Genomic DNA, 15447 nt, shown 5'->3' on the forward strand with positions numbered 1-15447 from the left:
TCTGGCTGTTTGTTTGTTTTTTTTTTCTTCTTCTTCTTTTAACCTGCGATATTATAAATTTGTCACGAAATGTGCTCAACTTAATGGAATTAAGCATGCACTATAGACGTTTATATATGCACATAAGCTTTTTATTACAGATCGGACGTTAAGGTTGGGGGCAAAGACTTGAGAGATTTTTAAAGTAGGCTGTTGATATTCTTAAAAGAAAATATGCTCAAATTATTTGTTTTTATTTTATTTTATATTTATATATTTTTTTCAGTTTCTCTATAATTATTATAGCTTTATTTATTATTTAAACATTTTTGATTTTTTGCAAATATTAAAATTAGGTGAAAATGAAATTTTATTTTAATATAAACATCATTAATTACTAATCATTAAAACTAATAAAATTAAAATAAATGGTATTAAAAAAAAAAAAATAAATAAAAAATAAAAAAAATAATAATATAATAATAATAATGTTTGATGAAAATTCATTTAAAATAAATAAAAATATATCAGTATTAACAAATAAATTAACGAACTATTTAATAGCGGCAAATATAGAAAAATGCATTTAAAAATATGTATAATATTTTAAAATAATTTCTAAAATTATTAACTATTATATTATAGGGTTTCATAAAAAAATGTTACTTTTATCAATATATAGTTCCTTTAAAAAAAAGAATAATATAAAAAAAAATATATATTGTATGCCAAATCAAAATAATTCTCGAAACAAAATTGAGAAATACATTTCTTCTTATGTATGCCTAGGGTATCTGGTGTGTGGCATGCCGCTTTCAGCTTTTGCTGTAATTTATTTTGTTTATCTGCCTGCGCTTTGCAGCGTTTTTCGTGGCCGTCGTTTTGCCAGGCTTCGGATTTATATTTTTGTTTTTGTTGCTTCTTTTTGCGTTTCTGCTTTGAATTTCTTTCATTTTTTTTTTTTTTTGCGTAGGCGCTGCACGTGCGACAAGCGGGCAACAACAACAATAACAACGATGGCACCGTCTGAAGGAATTCAACTGGGCACGCCCCTGCCATATAGCCATGGGCAATTGCGCATGTTGTTGTTCTTGTTGATGTTTTTCTTGCCGGGCACGCTTAATTAATGAAATACGTAAATAAATAATTGAGATTTTCGTGGCGCAGAACAAAAGACTCAAGCGACAAACTTGACGCGCGGCACCCTAGAAAAAACACATAAAAAACAACAAAAAAATTTTTTTTTTTTTTTGAATGGGGCGTGGCTGCCGCCCGGCTACTCCGTTCCAATTGAGTGCGGCTCAACCTTTTTAACTATGCAGGCACACACACACCGATAAACACTCACACACCTGTCAAGCGACACCCACATGGGCGACGCCTTTGCGTCTTGGCCTTGAAATTAGCTGTGCAGACTATACAGACTGTACAGTAAATACAACAGTAACAACAATAACACAACAGCAACAATGCTAATAAAAACACCAACAATCAGCAAGAGCAACAACAACAATCAACAACAACAACATTTTGCTTTTTGCCTTGTAAATATTCAATGTAGCTCAGTTTGGGTTTGCTTTAAAAGTCGTTATTTACAATTCAATTAATATGCTTTTGATAAAAGTTTAACTAAAAACCAACAACAACAATTTTGTTTGATTTTGATGGACAGTTAAAAATAAAAAATAAAAAGAAACTTTCCTTTAGAGATTCGCAATTCTGAAGAGGCATTTGAGTTTGATTTCTTTTCACATTCCACATCTGTGTCCAAATATGATTCTTGAATAAAGTTTGCTAAATTCCAATTTCGGCGAGGGCTGCCATGTAAGTTATTGCCTTATAGCTGCAAATTGGCTAACGAATTTTGTAGTATGAATCTGAATCAAAGCAGTAATCAATACTCATCTAATTAAACTGAATTGATTGTGGCTTGCGATTAATTACTGACTTACAATTTAAGTTCATTCCTGAACCTATTCAATGTATGAACTAGTTCCGCATTTTCATATAACTTTAACTAAATTATGTATATATCATCGCACTTGAATCCCTTGATGTGATGCAGCGAATTGAGCCAATATCTGCTTCAACTGATCTGCTTAAAATTTACAACATTTTCCTCATCATCTTCTTCTTCATCTTATTGTTTCTTCTCCCTTATGTAACCTATGTGTGCAGAGCCTCAACGCTTTCCCATTTGGCAATCGCATTTGTGGGAATCTTTTTGGTGGGCCGCAAGCTCCACTGAACTCGCTTTTAATTTCACTGCCATAAAAAGAGCTTTAACATATACGTACGTATGTATGTGTACATGCGTGATGTGTGATTATATATATATACATATATTTGTTTATATATCATAAATAAAAGTAAAATTAATTGCTTATATATAGATTGTGTGTAAGCTAACTTTTTCCGCCAGACAAACGCCCATAAAATGAAGCAGTTGTCATCAATGTTGTTGTTGTTGCTTGAGTTGCTTGAGTTGTTGTTTAAGCTATTTTAGTTGTTATTGTTGCTCTGTTTGTTGCGCATGCGTAAAACGCAATTTAGTATGTTTTATTTGTTTAGTTTGTGTTGCTGTTGTTGCTCTTAATTTATGTTTTGTCTCGGCTCTTTTGTGCTGTGTTTATGTTTGTTGTTATTTATGCTTTTAAGCGACAATCTCTCTGTCTCATTCCCTCTTTCTCTCGCTCTCATTCTCTCTGTCTAGCCAGTTCGCAATTCATAAATAATCTAATTTGGTTTTGCTTATTGATTTTTCCTTTATCTTTACACTTATCTCATATTTATCTCATTGAGAACACGCCCTGTCTCTACAAGTCCAACTCAGCCGAGGGCTTGGCACCCCCCACGAGGCACATTTAATTGCATTACCAAAATTGTTAATTCCTGGAATTCCTGCTTATGTGTTTGTGTGTTTTATCTATTGTCTTTTGTGGCTTTCCCTTGAAGTTCTTTCCATCTCTCTCGCTCTCCCACTCTTGGTCTCTCTCGCTCTGCCACCCTATTGACATTTTCAATCTGTGGTTAGGCAAGGTATTTTTCTCTCTTTGCCTGACAATTTTTTTTCTTCTCGTTTTTTTTTTCTTCTTTCTTTTACTGCTTTTATGATCGTGCCTGTCATACCCTCTAATTTCTTTTTAATGAACTGTCGTCTGTCACTCAGAGTGGTTCTTTGGTTCTTTGGGCTTGCGGCTTCTTGGAAGGTTTTATCGCTCTTCCTCCTCTATCCCTCTCCCCCTCTATGTCTACCTCTCCCACTCCCCCTCTCTCTTTATAGAAATGATCAATGATTGGCATTACAAGCGCTCGTAATCGTATTTGTACTCGTTTTCATACATCTGCTACCTCCCCTCCGACTCTCCCATTCATCTTGTCAGATTTCCACTTGTTTACTTCATTTACCTTCTGCCGTTCTGCGTATAAAGCTATTGAAATTTAAGTAGGCATTTAAGTAGGCATTCCTTTGTTAGAGCCGTGAATGGCCGTTGGCTGTCTCTGAGGCTTGGGCGAGACATTTAGCATCTAAACGCTTTCTATTCTACAGTGAGCACAGAGCCTCGAGTGCCGTCTAAGAAGTATAGAAATCTAATCAGATGTAAGTTGGCTACGATTATCAGACAGAACTATGATTAGAGACTATCTCTAAGCACGTGCCCTTATGCTAAATGCTCTCTTATCTCTATTGGCTTTGAGCTTAAGAATATTTTGGCATATGGCTGCATGATATGATGATATCTCTTATGATATCTCTCTTTCTCTATATATGTATATTCCTATATATCTGTATATATAGTAACATGAGTTTGTATTGTTTACAATTCTAACTGTCGCCTGTATGGCGTCTCTACTGTACTCTATATTCAATTACAGCTATCGCCGCTTTTACTGTGCTCGTTCTGCACTTTTGTCATCTGGTTAAATATCATTTACTCATCTTACGGTCGCAGCTTTTCTGCTCTTAAGACTTTTTCTTCCTCCCCCACTCTATCTGTGTTTCTCTTCTGTCTGTTGCTCTTTCACTGAACAATAAATTATATTGTTTTGGAGCTGTGCTGCCTGCTCAAAACTCTTTATTCATAAACAAAACAAGAAATGGGGATTCGCTTTGTTCTGGCTGCGTCTGGCTGGGCTCTGGACACACAGAATCTGAAACTGATTTCGAATCCGGTTACCAACATTTAATACTGCCTCTTCATGATAAACACACATGCACACACGCACACACTCATACACCTTTCATGTTAATGATTTTATTAATAATCATGTTAATCATTTTCCATTGAATGCTGTTATTGTTTTTTGTTTGCATTTGATGTCGATTTGAGTTTTGCATTTCGCAGCACCACTTTGATTGATGGCTCGATTGACAGCTTCGCAGATTGACTGATTGATTGATTGATTGATTGATTGATTGACTGCTTGATGGATGGCCTAGCTGTGTGTGCTTTGCCTTGAAAACGCAACGCGTTTCCGTCATTGTCTTCGTCACCTGTTGCCATCACTTTCACTCGTCTCACGCTTTTGCATAACTCCGCATAGCGCCGCCCTCCTCCCTCCTCAGCCAGCCCACAGCAGTCGCCTCTTCGCATTGAACTTTGACCCGCTGGCGCCGCTTAACGCGCAGCATTGCGGAAACGCTCTCTGATGCTGGCGTCAACGGGCAAACGCAACTCCAATTCGAAAACAGAGACAAAAACTCGATTGCGCAATATCCGATTGGTTGTCTTGGTTGTCTTAGTTGTTGGTAACATTAGTAACTATTGCTGTTGTTGTTGTTGTTGCTCGCAAGTTGTCGGTGAACCACTTAAGCCGCTTAGCCATTTGCCGCACTTACATGATTTATCTTCGCTGTGTTTTTTGTGCATTTGCTTTTTTTTTTTTTTTTTTTTTTTTTTGTCTGTAGGTCAGCAGCACAGCGAAGATGACTTGCCAGACTCGCCCCAGCTCTTTTACTCTCTTTTAGGCTGTCTCTTTCCTTCCGTGCAACTCCGTGCTGAGTCAGGATATTCAGCAGTTGCCAAAAAGCCAAATTGCCTCAATTGATGACTGCTTTGGCGCACTTTGATTTTATATCAATAATTCAATTGTTTGTTTTCTCTTCTTTGCGTTCTCAGAGTACACATGTTTCGCTATAGAGAGAGAATTAGTATCTTCTCGAATTTAATGCAAGTTAAGGTTAACATTTCCCAAGACTTAATTGAGGAACCAAGCTTAAGCTGTTCTTAAGTGAAATCTTAACTCGGAAACTTGATAGCATTGCGACTCTACGGAATTAAAGCTGAGAGATGATTGCATCTATGTTACAAATGAAGAGATTTTATGGGAATACCGTATACCTGACCTACCACTGCATATAGAAGCATACGTCTGTATGTACATATATGAGAGGCAGTCAAACGAAACTTGGTCAACTAACCGGACTCGGGAACAAAAAACTGCTAGATGCTTCAAATTTGGCAAACACTTTCTATTCATATAGTGTTATAATATGATCTTGAATTATGAATGACCAAATGCCATAATAACTAATAATACAAGAGCTAAATGCTTCAAATTAGGTATAGACTTTATGTATAACCTATTCTTTACTCATACAATGTTTTTATTAACTCTACCAACCGAACTCAGGAACCACGAATGTTAGACTCTTCAAATTTAATATGAGCTTTCTACTAAGGAAAACCATGAGTCATATAATGTAATATTTTGATTAATTAATGCTAATTACCTAAGCGAACTCAGAAACTACAAATGCTAGAGTGTTCAAATAAGAGATATAGCTTCTATATATATACGCATGCTTTATATTGCGTGATATGATATTATGATGATCAGCTAACTAACCTAGCTCAGCATTTACAAGTGTCACAGCCATCAAATTTTGTATTTGATATATATGGATAAAATATTCTACACTCATAAGGGGAAATATCAGCTATCGATCCAATCAACTCGACTAACCGAACTCGGTAACTACAAATGCTAGACTCTTCGAATTTGATATACACGCCTTCTGCTAGAGATATACATATTTTATATATTGTGATATTATGATATTATTTATACGTTGTATATACGTTAGTCATGATTAGCTTATTCTTCAGTCAGATGTAGAGATGACAGCAATCTGACAGGAACTACAAATTTGATAAATTTACAATTTAAAATTTGATAGATATACATATATGTATCTCATATGAACTTGCTAGGGTTTGTTAAGGAAAAAGTCAATGGCAGTTGCTTAGTTGGTGTTATTAGCCGATTAGTCAGCCAGGGCACACTTGCCATTGCCACCAACTGGTGGTTGTTGCCTACTGCCAACTGCCTGTTGCTGCTGCTGCCGCTGCTGTTGCTGCCGCTGCTGCCGCTGCTGCTGCCATTGGCCACGTCTCATTTCACTCGATGCTCTTGAGTGCCTTGTTTGGCTTCCTCCTGCCTGCTGCACGCCTAAGTGGATTTGCTGTCGCTGCGTGCGTTCGCCTTCCATGCGCTTTATTAGCCATCGTGCACCAGTTGGCGGCGTCTCTTGGCGTGTTTCGCGTTACATTTCCATTGCATATAGACACAGAGAAAGAGACAGACAGAGCAACAGTGAGACAGGGAGACAGTTAGACGGACAACGAAAAATGTTTTCTAATGTCAAAGACACGATCAATTACAAGCGGCCTAGTCGACGGCTCGTGACGTTATCGCTGCTGCTGCTGCTGCCATTGTCGTGTTGGCTGCTTGGGGGCGGCGAGAAAATGAAAAAAAAAAAAAAAATACAACACAAAATTGGAGTATTGAATTCATTTGACGGAGGTGGGGCAGACAGAGCTGGCATGAGCCTAGCCCCCGAATGAGTCGCAGCAGAGCTGCATTGATTTGACAGGCTTTGAATGCAACGAAACAAACGTGATAAGCATTGCAGTTGGCTGGGATCGGGCATGAACTAGCATGTGTAGATATGTATATACACATATACAATATATGCATATTTAGATACCATTATAAATCAGTGTCCATTGTCTGGCCTGCTCGGAATAATGAGCACAACGACTCATTTCCATAAGCTAAACCCTACCCTTAAATGCATTTGTTTTTCCATTTAATTTATAAAGAATTTCCATCAGACAGAAATGTATCGAGCGCTTCTATAAATTACCTTGATGCATTCAATTTAAAGCTCAACACCCGTTTAGGCCTGAAACATTGGCCATATATGATCTCAGACAAAGTCATCTTTGAAGCACTGTGACTCACTGCCTCTTCGAGCCAACGGAGGTCAGAGGAAATTAACTTTTGCCTGAACTTTACAGCTTGACAATGGCCCAGAGCTACATTCTGGTTGCCTGAAAGCTCTGAAACATAATCTTAACAAGGGTTATGTGATTCAAAATATATATGTATATGTATGTATGTGTATTATATATGTGTTTCGTATGAGGAACTCTGTTCGTAGTTATGTTTATGAGCTACATATAAACAACTTTTAGTTGGAGGCTTCATTTATAATAGAAGAGTACAGACTACAACTTAATCAGCTCAACATATATGCTTTCAGTTTAAAGTTACGATATGAAACCCCACAAATAATCACGATGAAATCCTTATAATTAAATGGAGTCCTATGATATCAATCAACTCATATTTCTTTTTCTATAGCTATAAAGAATCTTGATGTTGATCGATAATGATCAAGATAAGAAAACATAGATGTTTATTTAGTCTCTCTTGTATAACAAAAGAGAGTGGATGAGATAAATGTAAAATCAATGTATTGTAGAGGAAGAACTATAAAGAAAACTTTCGTAGACATAGGAATCCTTAAAGCTTTTAACGCAGTTAAATGACCTCTCGACTCTACGCTCTCCAATCTTCACTCTCGACTCTTAACTCTCCTAATGAATACCAAAAATCCCAATCCAATTTAGTTTTGTTTGGCCCTTTCCCAAAATAGAGATAACTTCGTCATATCGATACACCACATCCTACCTACCCCAATACTCGTAAATTATCGCTCTATTTCGAAACACTGACTAAACACACAATGCTGACATCAATATTCTCTTCTTCTTCTCCGCTCTCTTTGCAGGTAAGCAACAACAACTGATAAGCAGTCAAGTGTAAAACCAAAAAATATGAAACATATTGGAAACTAGAAATCACTGATAAGAGGATGGCCAATAATGAGTATAAAATGTGGTATAATGCGTCGATGACCCAGTTGAATGGCCAACAGGCAAATGACAACGGCCAACGGCCAACGGCATTTGACAGATGAAATGTCTAGTCAAAGCTGACGCATACCACAAATTCACTGAATCGTAAGTTGATGCCACACAAGAGCTTTTCTCTGTGCGTGTGTATGTGTAAAAGGTGTGTAGGTGCTTATCGATACATTCTTCAGCGTGTTGCAACATTTGCTGTTGCTTTTTTTTTTTTGTGTATTTCTTGTGCCCTACGTATCTTATCGTTGTTTTTAGCCACCATATCGTTGCATGTTGCAAGTGCGCTGCCTAACAAAATATTTAGGTAAATAGGCCAAAAGACAAAATAACATGGACAACAACAGCAACTGCAACGGCACTAGCGACAGCAATAGCAACAACTGCAACAAAGCCTAAGCTATTAAGCTTTTGTCATAGTCAAAGCTCTTAGCATATGCAGCAACCATAAGCACAGTCGCTTAGCTAAGACACACACTCACTACAACCTGCCATGGTGCCTAAGAGTTTCACTAGCAAGCGCTAGATGGCGCTCGTTGAGCGCGTAAATATTTGTAGAGCAGTTCTGTTATAACTCTAATTTTAGCTAGAGTTTTACATTTATTTGTATTACTAGTTAGCTATATTAATTAAATTTAATTTGCATTTTATTTGAACCCATATTGAAATTGTTGCTATGCAACTATTGTTATTATATATGTATATCTACTTATATAGTTTGCTTTGACTGATAGCAAGGTCGTGACATGGGCATTTTTTAGCTTTATTATTTTTGCTTGTATGGCAAATATGTGTGATTAGGGTAGCTGATTAAACCGTTATCTATGCGATATGCATATACTATGTATATATTTACCTGCCTATTTGGCCAGAGGGCGTGATTTGATTAAAATGATATAGTAGTTGGAAAAGCCAAATGCATTAATGCTGTTCGCCACAATTTGTTATTGTGTGTGCACGCTTTCGAGTGAGCCGTCGATTGTTGTGTTTGTTGCTGCTATTGTGGTTGTTATTTTTTCTTTTTTTTTTCTATTCACACGCCAAGCCAATGCCGTAATGAGAGCGAATCATTATTCACACGCACAATATTCAATTGGGTTTGAGAAGCATGTGGCGACATCTGACGGCACACGCAGGCAACTCGCCCATTTAGCATGCTGTAAAACTAAATAAATCAAAGTTGCGCTCAAACTGTAACTTAAGCTTGCAACAGATCTTGGTTAGTTTTTGCTTGCTTTATTTTGTTTTTTTTTTTTGGCGACTTTTTTGCGGCGACCTTGAAGCCGGATGTCAAAGCGCAGCGAAGCGCGACGTGCACGTGGTGTTGCATTGACAGGCGAATGAGCTAGTGTCGCTGTGTCTGTTTATGTTTTTTGTTTGTTGCTTAGCTCAATAGTGTTAAAAAATGCAAAAATGAAGGCAACAACATCAAAACAAATAGCATCGACAAAAATTAGGTGAAATGGTTAATGAACTTGCCCGCTTTTTGTTTTAGTTTAGGCCAACACACATTGAGAGTATGAGAGAGAGAGAGAGAGAGAGGGACACGGAGCGGGAGAGTGAGACGCCTTAGACCAACAGCAAGCCGCAATCTAAGCCGCCAAATGGACCAGTCAAACCGCTTAGGCACCGCAAACACGCGACTCCAAAACGAGACCAGCTTTAAAAAAACTACGAGTAGCACAAACACATAAAAAAAAATATAAATAAATAAAAAAAACAGCTGAGCGCTTGATGAGAGCGCAAACAAGAGAGAGAGAGAGAGAGAAGAAGAAGAGCATGGCTTGGGCATGTGGTGAAACGCATTTGTCATAAACATTTTTGAAGCGCTGATTGAGAATTCGCAAAGCAGCGGCAGCGGTAGCGGCGTCGGCTTTTGCCTTGCTGTTCGCACTTCCCTTTTTGTTCTGTGCTCATTAGTTGCGTGCTGTGGGTGGGTTGGTAGATGGCGCTATATATTGCTTGCTCGCTCACTCGCATGGGGTGACACACGCGGCTTTTGTCGAACGGAAGTCTTTTTGTGTGTGTGCGTGCGTGTGTTTAATGAGACGGCAAAGTGTGTAAGTTGTTCAATCAAATTAACGGTTCTCCGTTTTTGTTTTCTTATGTTTTTTTTTTTTGGCATCGCAAAGCTTTGGCTGCGCTGATTATGTCTGCGCGAGAAATCAGCTGACCGCAACAGTTGCAGAATCACTGTAAAGTCCAATTGGACTTCAAGCAAATGAAATGTAATTGATGAATAATTATATTTGGAAGTTCCTCTTTATGATTATTGTTTTATATTGAATACAATTCATATTTGAATGCAAACTTCCCGTTTCATATCTAATTAAAATGATAGACACACAAACACAAACAGATCGCAGCAACTATTTTTGCATTATTTATGCTTTTTTAAATTACAATAGAAAATTTAATATAATTACATTAATATATAAATATGTATATGTGTATGAATGTTTGAGTGTATGTATGCATGTTTGTTCGAATACATTTATTGTTGCTGTTGTTGTTGTTGCTTTTAGCGGTTTTGGTTTTCTCTCATTAATTATGCCAGCGATGCGGAGGCTTTTCATGGAAAAAGGAAGCTTTCCAGTTCGTTTAATTTCATTACGTTTACAGGCTAGAATTCATTTCACAACTAACAACAACAATCGTGTTGCACTTGCACTGGCCAATTCATTTTTATGCTACCTGCCTGCCTGCGGCCCAAAGGGGAAATAGCAAAGGAAACGATTGCCATCGCGTTGCAACGTTCTTGGCAATTATTTCCCTGCCCCTGCAACGTTACGACGCGCCGCGCTGCGGCGACCATTTTTCCAAAGCAACGCCCCATCTGCCGCCCTCGGCAAATTGTCTATATTATGTATTCCTCTATCTCTCTCTCTCTCTCTCTCTCTCTCTCTCTCCCTCTCACCATCGGTCTCTCTTTCTCACTCTGTCAGCTGTCATCATCCTTTGCCATGTTGAACCAGCAGATTTGCATTCTTCTTCTACTTCTTAAATGTCGTTAAGCAATCGAGTCGATTAGCTTTGCCATCAGCTTTGGCAACGTAACGTGTTGCAATGAATAAATTTTACTAATTGTAAATATATATGTAAATGTTGTTTTCAAATTACCTTAAAATTACTTCAAATATGTTTATATTAAACAAATTGTTCATTTATGTCAGGTAATACAAGAGAATAAACTCTAAAAAAAACTTCTAGTTAGAGCATTTCCTATTCGACATTCTCAAGCCGAGCTGATTTTGATTGTTGCTTTGTTCTGCTTCTTCTGCCTAGTTGTTTGTTTGTTTTTTAGTTTTGCTGATTTACGTTACGCTTGACAAACTGCTGCTGCTGCTGCTGGGCCCTACCTAAGCTTTGGGCCTGACTAACAGCAGACGCATTCAGCTGTTTTGCTAGTCATTCATTGCTGGCCAGCATTGACTGCCGTTTGACAGCCACTGGGGCACCATGCACGTATGCATGTGACTAGTTTGGCAGCCATTGCATTGCTTTGCTGCTTGCACTTGTTATTTTCTCTCTCACGCGCCGGCATCTGACTGCCTGTGCCTGCTCTCTCATCATTTCGTTTTCTGCACTCGCTCACTATCGCTCTGTCTCACTCGTTCTGGCGCTTGGTCCACCTGTTGTTGTGCTGCACGATCAGCGCTCTGCCAGCGTCGCTTTGGCTTGACTCTCGTGTGTGGTGCGACTTCAGTTTTAAAACGAAACGCGAGCGCAGCGTACGACGCTGATTGTTCGCTCGCTCGCTCGTTCGCTCATTACGTTATTCGGCCGCTACGTCGCGACGTCGTTGTCGTCGTTGATTTGAAGTTTCGTACGTACCGTTGTGGCTGTTGCGCTCTTGTTGTTGTTGCGAATTTTGCGGTTACGCAGTTTTTTTTTTTTCATTTTTGTTGATTTAGTTTTTAGTTGTTGTCATTTATTTAACACAAGTGCGCGTAATTGTTGTTGCTTTTCATTTCTTTCTGATTCACATTGTTGTTAACAAGTGTTTGCCAAGGCAATTTTTGTGAGTGTTTGAATCTGTTGTGAATTGTATAAAAAAAAAAAAAAAAAAAACAAAAGCAAAAACAAACAAAAACAAAGTAAAATTCTAGAGTGAATTCCTTCTTCTTTCTTTTTTATCTTAACTGAAAACGTTATCTGTGCCTATAATAAATATAGAAAGATTCCCAGTTTTAGATAATGTTAATGCTTGCCTTCATATAAGGGGCGTATATGCAACTTCCTTTTATCTATTCTTATTATTATGCGACTTCTTTTATTTTAGCTTCTCTTGTTCTACTGCTGCTTCTGCTTCTTAGCGCTGCTTAGCTTCCCATGACGCGCAGTGCAGCAGGAAGAGGCGCACAAGTGTAGGAGCGAGAAAGAGAGAGAGAGAGAGATAGGGACAGAGAGAGGCAGAGAGGGCGAGGGCGGGGTGTATAATGCTGCGGGGGCAGGTCTGCAAGCGTAAGGAAGAATTTCAAGTGCTGTCAGTTTCCCAGGCATTATTATCATTATTTTTGTCTTCTCCTTCTCTTTTCCCTTACCTTTTTGATGGCTTCTTTTCGTGTCTACCTAAGCAAAAGTCACAGTTCGTGAGGATTTTTTTTATCATCATTATTTTATATATATGTATATATATATATATATATATATATATATATATATATATATAAAACTACACACACACGCATGCACACACTAATGCCGTCACTGCATTTTTTTTTTTCAATTAAATGCGACAGCTAATAAATCTATTTGGGTCTTGGATTACGCAGCTGAGTGAACAGGCAGGCAGGCAGGTAACTGCAGCAGCAGCAGCAGCCTTGAGATCTTTAAGCCAGGCCGACTTTCACTAGCCAGGAATGCAATAAGCAACCAGCTACAGCAACTACAACAACAACAACAGCCACAACATAAATCAGCAATCTGTTGCAGTTCTTGTTCTAGCTGCTGCTGTTGTTGTTGCTGGCCTTGAAGGCTTGACCCACTGTGCAGCTTGCCACATACCTAAAGCTCAAATCATAAGTCAAACGGGTTACAATTCTAAGCAACTAATTGCCAAACATAAATCTACCCTGTAAACAAAAGATTTCAATCTTTCTATTGAAAAATGAAACCCAATGAGGCAAAAAATAAGTCACGAAGAGGAAATACCCTGGAATTATTTGTTATTTTTTATATGATATATTTCTTCATATATTTCTGTATATTATATGAAAAGTTAGTATTGCCATAAATCAGCATAAATTATTCTATTTAAATAAAATAATATAATATTCAAAAGTTTTTAAATAATGATTTAATTCTTGGTGTTTTGTTATATTTATCAGTTAGAGGTATATACCTCGCCTTGGCTCTCAGTGTATGCTGGGTATTTAAACGACGCCAAGCTGTTTATTTTCGTTACTTTGACGTTGTTTACTTAATCTAATCAATTTCATTTGGGTCCTTCGTAGATAAAATTTCTAACGCTGACTAAATATGTTGATAAAATATTTGTGCTTTATGCCAGAGATATTCCTCAAGTTAGTTCTTGTTGTTGATATGAAAAAAAAAAAAGAAACAAATAAATTATATACATATATATATTTAATGAACTAATGCAAAATGTTCGAAATTATATAAACATTATAGACCCACTCAAGTGAGTGTGTCTTTGATTTAACTGAGCGTGCTTAAAGCCTAATTGATGGCCAGAAGTGAATCAGACCATGAGTGTAGCGAATTGTATACATTAGTATACATGATATATAGTATACATTAGTATAGCACCTAGTTACCGACTGGGAATGGTATTATGCAACGAATGGTTTGGGTACACTCATTATATGGATGAATTGAATTGAGTAGTTATAGCATATATAGAATCGAATGCAATCAATCTAAAGGATTTAGGTATCAATGCTTGAAGTTGTTAGCGTTCATAAATATTGAGATTGTTTTTATGAATTAAATTCAGTCTATTCATGAAAACTGACTAACTTCACATTATGTATTCATGAATATTTGTAACTTATTCATCAATAACTGATTGTATTCATTAGAGTGCCACAATTGCCACAATTCAATTATGCATGTAAAAATCGAATATTTGGTACACTCATGAATATTTAAAGTGTATTCATAAATGTTTGAACAGATTTCTGAATTAAAGGATGATATTGTAGCGATTGATAGGTATTTAAAGTGCTTGATATACAAAATTCTATACAACATCTAGAATTGCCATGAGTGTATTCATGAATAAATCATGCATATTCATGAAGTCTCCTTTGCTTTTGCTCTCTAGAATGTTGTTTGATCTTAAGCATATTCATGAATATTCAAAGTATGAACAGTGAATACTTTGAATACGTGATTTGTTAAAAATGTACCATATTCGTGAATAGTATGAATACTTTGAATCACTGCAGCTCTCAAGTGCATTCACCTCAATTAGAGCCTATTGAGCTCGACGTCGGCTTCTGCTCTCGACTGCGGTAATCGACTTATTACCCAAACCCTTAAGCTAACGAAAAAAAAAAGAGTAAATTCTTAATGCCGCCTTGGCTGGCCGCAATTGGCAACGATTCACGCAAATGAAACGAAACCAGTTAACAAACAAACAAACAGCAAAAAAGACCGCATTAAAGCAAAACGCAAAAAAAAAGGAAAACATACAGCAACACACATACAGTGAAAATGCACAGTTAAATGCTGAAGCGTTCAAATCACGTCATCTTTCTCTGTTATACCCAACCCCTTCGGAGCCGGCCCGCCCCCAGCGCCCAGTTGCTCTGATTAACTGTACTCAGCTGTTGGCCGGCCGCAGATCGATTAAAAACTGCGGCACAAAAATTGTCACCAGATGGCGCTAATCACGCGAAAGGAGAAGCCAAAGGCGGCGGCAGCAGCAGCAGTGAGTGAGTGAGTGAGTGAGTGAGTGAGTGAGTGAGTGAAAGTGGCAGTGAACTCGATTGACCCGTGGTATCTTCCGTATACCCTGCAAACGGGCGGCGCAAAGCGGAGGATAGTTTGTGCGAGAGATAGGCGCAATGAATGAGCAGGATATTTGAAGCGAATTTGAAATGTGTCTACAAATGTGGAAGACGGACAAAGTGGGGGCTGGGAGTAACAAAGGGTAGGGGGAGACAGGAAGATCGAGCTAATTAGAGCTGTGTTACAGACAGATTATAATAATAGCAGATAACGCAGTTACATTATGTAAGCCCTATCTCTAACATGATTCCATTTAAGCTTTATCTGTAAATATGAA

At 37.7% G+C, this 15447-nt stretch overlaps 1 protein-coding gene across 3 annotated transcripts in view; it reads left to right on the forward strand.

Annotated features, from left to right (window-relative positions):
- The window catches only part of LOC6584117 (partitioning defective 3 homolog), a 49170-nt gene that overhangs the window by 14108 nt on the left and 19615 nt on the right, over window positions 1-15447 (forward strand). The window contains exon 1 of one of the 3 annotated variants that reach the window (XM_015161663.3): window positions 11923-12018. The exons of 1 other annotated variant lie outside the window; for it this stretch is intronic. The gene's annotated coding sequence lies outside the window, so the exon portion shown is untranslated. Of the gene's footprint in view, window positions 1-11922; window positions 12019-15447 lie in introns of those variants that run through there. One more of the 3 variants, XM_002009741.4, reaches the window with a different exon arrangement.

The sequence above is a fragment of the Drosophila mojavensis genome, unplaced genomic scaffold, assembly GCF_018153725.1.
Source record: "Drosophila mojavensis isolate 15081-1352.22 unplaced genomic scaffold, ASM1815372v1 contig_136, whole genome shotgun sequence".
Classification (NCBI taxonomy): Eukaryota; Metazoa; Arthropoda; class Insecta; order Diptera; family Drosophilidae; genus Drosophila; species Drosophila mojavensis.